The following is a 6826-nucleotide window of genomic DNA, read 5'->3' on the forward strand; positions in this document are numbered from 1 at the left end:
GTTGGATCAACCTGTCAAGGGACAATGGATGAAAATTAGCTGAAGGCTAGAGTCTGACACATTTACACGTGAGTGTTCATTAATATGTACTGTCCTTATTCTAATAAATGCATTTTTAAAAAGATATATCGGAAGATTCGGAAGGAACAAGTGACCCACCACTGCTTCTCTGAGCACATGACTCTGATTTGTCTTGGAAACATTTCAAGAGACTGATTTTGGTTGAGGAGGTGTATTTTGCCCCCCCTTGCAAGGAGACTGAAGCTTAAAGTCAGCTCTGTTCCAACTATAGAAGTGCATGAGTCTGAACCTTGAGTAGTGAGGAAAACTATTTTAAATGTCTTTGTTATGTTAGCATTAGACAGAAGGCATTTTAGCACATCACTGGCACAGTGAGTAAAAAGGCAGATAAGGGGACTAATAATGATAATAATGTCAGGGACCTGGGGTGATTCGGTGTGGGTAGTGTCATTTTCCAGGTCCACCTGAGGCCCCATGGGACCAGTACCTGGAGGGTGGATCTACACATCTGGGAAGCATCAGTGATCACCAGGAGCTGTATATCAGGAGTTGGCTGTCAGTCCTTCAGCGCTTGAGAGCTGAAACTTGTGGTAAAACCTAAGCCCCCTGCATTCCCTGAGATTTAAGAAAGTTTCTGTGTTTCAACCCTCTAGTCCTCTTGTGCTCTCTCCAGGAACCTCTTGCTGAGACTAAGAAATAACCTCCATGTGCAGCCTCTTCCGAGTATTTCTCCTGAGAGAAATGAAACCTTTGGACTTTCACATCCACGGCTGGCAGCCTTCTTCCTCCTGAGAATCAATCTTCCCTGTGCGACCTGTCCACCCTCCAACACCCTCCAGCTGTACTGGTTCCCACACAACAAAGGGCTGTCCCCTGACCCACTCATGCTGGATATTCATCCTGGATTCCTCTCTCCTCCCCTGGACAAAGTTCAGTCAGCTGCACATGAAGCCTCGGTTCCCTAGTACCTGGTTTCCGTCGACAGATTGACATCCATAGTTCTTTCACTAAACCTTTGAATTATCACTTCCTCCCAGAGCTTCTGTGTATGTGGGTCAAACATTTGGATAAATCATGACAAATAATAATAATGACAATAATTCATAATTTTCTCACAGGGCAACCAAAAGGATCCATTTGTTGCCTCTACAGTTGTTCAGAAAGACTGAGTTACTGTCACAAGCAACAACTGTTTGTATTCCCCCCCCCCCCCCCCCACACACTTTACATATAGTGTTGTATTGGTCTCCTTTAATTACAAGATGTCAAGTAGCCTCCTGTGTAATCACAAATTGTGCGTGTTCATGAATCACCAATATCCTCTCCCCCGCCCCCTTGGCAAAATCCATGGATTTGACCAGCATCAAATGCTCTTGTTCTCAGTAAGAGGCTTCCTCCTCAAGAAAGTTCTCCCTTGTTTTGAAATTATTACAAACTATTTCGAGTTGATACTTATTTCGAGATGGTGCAGAGAAAATCTAGGGCTATCCAACATCTGCCTTTACAAACATATGAACTTAAGTGACATCTCATTCTTAATCCATAGGGTTTAATATGATGTCGGCCCACCCTTTGCAGCTATAACAGCTTCAACTCTTCTGGACAAGCTTTCCACACAGTTTAGGAGTGTGTTTATGGGAATTTTTTACCATTCTTCCAGAAGCTAATTTGTGAGGTCAGACACTGATGTTGGACAGAAGGCTCTCAGTCTCTGCTCTAATTCATCCCAAAGGTGTTCTGTCGGGTTGAGGTCAGGACTGTCCAGGCCAGTCAAGTTCTTCCACACCAAACTGGCTCATCCATGTCTTTATGGACCTTGCTTTGTGCACTGGTGCGCAGTCATGTTGGAACAGGAAGGGTCCATCCCCAAACTGTTTACACAGAGTTGGGAGCATGAAATTGTCCAAAATCTCTTGGTATGCTGAAGCATTCAGAGTTCCTTTCACTGGAACTAAGGGGCCAAGCCCAGCTCCTGAAGAACAGCCCCACACCATAATCCCCCCTCCACCAAACTTTACACTCTGCACAATGCCTAGTATGCCCACACTCTAGATGGTATTTCCTTGGCTTCTAGTTCTACAGTGAGGAACCTTGGAGTTATTTTTGACCAGAATTTATCATTTGACGCACATATAAAACTGGTTTCTAGGACTGCCTTCTTTCACCTTCGTAATATTGCTAAAATCAGGAACATCCTGTCTCAGGGTGATGCAGAGAAACTAGTTCATGCATTTGTTACTTCAGGATTGGACTACTGTAATTCTTTATTATTGGGCTGTCCCACATATTCTCTGAAAAGCCTCCAGCTGATCCAAAATGCTGCAGCCAGAGTTCTGATGAGAACTAACAGGAGAGATCATGTTTCTCCAGTTTTAGCTTCTCTTCATTGGCTCCCTGTTAAATTCAGAATAGAATTTAAGATTCTTCTTCTCACTTATAAAGTTCTTAATGACCGAGCTCCATCATATCTTAAAGATCTCATTGTAAGATGTTTTCCTAACAGAGCACTTTGCTCCCAAACTGCAGGTTTACTTGTTGTTCCCAGAGTTTCTAAAAGTAGAATGGGAGGCAGAGCCTTCAGTTATCAGGCCCCTCTCTATGTGCCTCAGCATTTTACATGGCCTACCACTTTGTGGCTGAGTTGCCAATCACTTTGTTATAACACCAATTATAGCTGACTGTGGAATATTTAGTAGCGAGGACATTTCAGGACTGGACTTGTTGCACAGGTGGCATCCTATCAGGGTACCATGCTGGAATTCACTGAGCTCCTGAGAGCCACCCATTCTTTCACAGATGTTTGTAGAAGCAGTCTGCATGCCGAGCTGCTTGAATTTATACACCTGTGACCATGGAAGTGATTGGAATACCTGAATTGAATGATTTGGATGAGTGAGTGAATACTTTGACAATAAAGTGTAGATCTCCGTACACTCTGCACATCTACATGTTATAGTATACGTTATAGTCAAAATTTCCTTCTGGTCATGGTGACCTCAACTCTTTTCTACCCTGGCAGTGGGATTGCAATCAAGTTACTAGAATGTTGATTTTGTCAGAGCTGCACAGTGGTGTGGTAGTTAGCTCTGTAACCTCAAAGCAAGAAGGTTCCAGGTTTGAATCTATGTGTGGTGTTAATTCCTTCTGTTCATGATGCATTTATTAATCTAATTATGATCAACACATTATATTTTCAATATTTTGAATAGAAAGTAATGTAATACAACTCCGGGCTGGGGCATTTCTGTGTGGAGTCTGCATGTTCTCCCCATGTATGCGTGGGTTCTCTCCGGGTACTCCGGCCTCCTCCCACCGCCCAAAAACATGCATGTTAGGATAATTGGTGTCTCTAAAATTGTCCTTAGGAGTGAGTGTGAGCGTGCATGAGGTTGTATATCTCGTTCGTCTCTGTGTGGCTCTGTGATGGACTGGCAACCCGCCCAGGCCTCTCACCACTGGGATAGGCTCCAGCCCCCCTGCGACCCGACCGATGGATTAAGCAGGTATAGAAAATGGATGGACGGATTATTGTAATGAGCTGGGAGTCCTGATCCATATTTCATCATTTACTGGCCCATTATGTTGTAGCCACAGTTCACTGCATAATCCCCAAAGCTGCACAAAATACATAGATCACCCTGAAGTGGGCCTCTCTTTCTAAACTATAGGAGATCTTCATGCAGGCAGATCCGCTGTGGGTGTAATAGGTGGCAGGATCACTTCATGACACAATGACCATGAAGAACTGTAGTTTTTACAAGATGCTATCTTCCCCCAGGTTACATCCTTCTGGGTGATGGAGGCTACTCCTGACTATTTGACTATTCACACTTCAAAATATTCTGGTAAATGGACAATCATTTATTATCACCCTAAGGCCTGCAGCATAATTGAATGATGAAGACGAGGTGGAGGTCTTCCCTATTCAGAGCCTTGGAGATTAAACACAGATTTGCACCTCAGGTTATTTTGTCATCTCTTTTTGGTACAAAATGTGTCTAGACACGCTAGAATCAAATTATGATGTTTCACAGCACATCCAATCCCCGACCTCCTTGTGAGCCCCTAGCAGTTAATAAGAGGCCTGGAAACTGATCTCAGGCCAAGTGGAAGGCCCCCAAGGATACTTTCTGTGATCCAGAAATGGATAAGTGTACAAAGTTTCTCTGTCATCTATTTTATAGCTGTTTAAAAATGATGTGAAATGTTCTTGGTAGTTTATTCACAGTTGATGATGATGTGAGGAAGTTGTTTTTACAATTAGTTTTTCTTAATATATCAATAAAAATGTTCAGTTTCAAGATAATAACATGATAATAAAAGAAAATATAAGCATTGTTAGATCACTGGCATCACATTCAGATGCATTTTCTGTGGCACATTTTGAACTGTATCTAAAATCTTTAAAAAAAAAAAGTATCTATTCTCTAATTGTCATTCAAAAGCAAGTCTTTATTTTGTTATGATTCAAAGAAAATTCACGTGATTACACGTGAAAGTGTGTCCATCTCCAGAGGCCTGATGGAGCATTACAGTGCAAACATGATGAGTAAAAAGGTGGGACTTAGAGAAATGATGTTGAGTGCAGAACTACAAGTGCACAGAGAGCAGTGCTGATGTTTTTCCTCAATGTGGTTTGTCAGTGTGTTTGGAGTAGATTCATGGCATTATGATTTAAGACAGACCTGTCAGCATGGAGACATACTGACTGTAGACAAGAATGCAGCTATGCACTGCCAACCACAATATACACACTCCTCATATCATCTCAGATCACTCATATCAAAACACACAGACACAACAGTGCTGACTGTGTTTGTGATTGAGGCAAAGTGCAGTAAACAACCTACATACGATTTTTGTGCCATTAACAACACTTCGGTTGGGACTCTCAAAAAAAATAGGATCTCAGCTTAGTTATCAGCCAATGAAGTGTGAGATATGAAATGGAGCCAGTGGATGTAAATCAATGACATCCTGAGAATGAAATGTTCTTTTCTCACTAATCCATCTGCTGCACTGTTTACTAAATGTCAGAGGGGATGAAGGAGTTCACGTGGTATCAGGAAGGAATGTGGGAAAACAATTTCTTTCAAATCATCCTTCAGTTTGAAAGAAGACCTAAGATTTAAAAATGTAACTTATAAGAGCTGCCAGTTTGGGTTTACCAGAACAAATCTCAATTTTGGGGTTTCATACATATTAGACATGCTGTAGAATAACTTACCTTGTGTGGAGCTCATATGCTAAACGTCAGCATGAACTTTCATGTTACATTTTATGCAGTTACCTCACTTTTCAGCAGATATTGCTGTTTGAATTTGGGTCGTGCCTGTAAGTCATCGCAATTCAGAGTTTCTCAGGGGATGAAGAATGTCCTTGTCACTGTCCCATTCTGCAATCTCCACAATCGCCTCATAGAGGCTCAGGACAAAGGACTGAATCAAAGCGGTTTCTTTAACGAGGCAGCGTTTCATCTCATCTTTATATTGGCTTGCATTTGACTGTATCTTTTATTGAAATTCCAATGACACACAGTGTAATATGTCATGTGTTGTTCGTCTTAAATTGGATTTACCTCAATTTCAAACCTGGTCTACTGTAGTTAGAATAATTTAGTTACCCCGAGTAGAGGGTAATCCATTCACAAAGTCTATGGTAATATGAGGCTGAGGGTGATGTGGAACGGCAAAGATTGGAGCTTTCCTGCGGGGTGCTGATGAGAGACTTTCAGCGTGAATTATAGGCCCGCAGAAGGTTCTCTGCAAAAGAGATAAAGTGTGATTAATTCCGGGATGACATGTTTAACCAGGTGAGTGAGCCCACTGCAGTGCTTAAGATCTGACAGCCACAGGGACGAACATACGATTACGATGGCCAGTGCCCAGTTCCAGTTGTGTCTGTCTAACCCTACCTTCAATATCCCAAGTGAGGGTGGCCACTGTGCAGGAAGGAGGGAGGATTGTTTCAGGGTCAGCTGAATCTGAAGGAGTGAACGGACAGGAGAGGGCGTCTGGCTTGATGTTACGGGAACCTGGTCTGTAGGAGATTGTGATGTGAAATCTGTGCCCGGGGAGAATTTAACCTCTTGGTATTCTGTATTCATTGGATTGGATTTTATTGTAAGTCCAAACTATTAAAGGAAAGTTTGCTCCTTCAAGCCAGTGACGCCACTCCTCCAGGGCTAGTTTGATAGCAAGCATTTCACGATTGCTGACATCAGCATTTCTTTCTGCTTGTGAAAGCTGGTGAAAGAAAAAGGCACATGAACTTCCTGTAGAAGTTCGGGAAGTCCAAGAATCTCTAACTACTTTCCATTTCCTGGAACCGGCCACTCTGCCACTGCCGGCGCTTTGCTAGGGTCTGCCCTTCTGGATTATGAATCATAGAAAGTTCACTGTGTCAACATGAAACGCACACTTTTCAGCCTTAAAAAAAGTCTGTTCTCCAGCCATCTCTGACATACTCTACGTACATGAGTATGGTGGCTTTTGGAGTCCCAGAAAAATATCTTCCAAATAGACAAAAACAAAATGATCCAAGAAATCCCTCAAAACATCGTTAATGAGAGCCTCAAAGACAGCAGGTGCATTAGTCAAACCAAAGGGCATGACTGAATATTCAAATTCCCTGAGGGGAGAGTTAAATGCTGTCTTCCACTCAAGGTGATAGGCATTCCTGAGCTCCAGCTTGGTGACGATCTGGGTCTCACTGAGAACTTCAAATGCAGAGCTGAGTAACAGAAGGGGGAATTTGTTCTTTACCATCATTTTTTATTTTATTTATTCATTTAGTTGTGGACAGT

Source organism: Leuresthes tenuis, unplaced genomic scaffold (genome assembly GCF_036924035.1).
Source record: "Leuresthes tenuis unplaced genomic scaffold, fLeuTen1.0.hap1 SCAF_2, whole genome shotgun sequence".
NCBI lineage: Eukaryota > Metazoa > Chordata > Actinopteri > Atheriniformes > Atherinopsidae > Leuresthes > Leuresthes tenuis.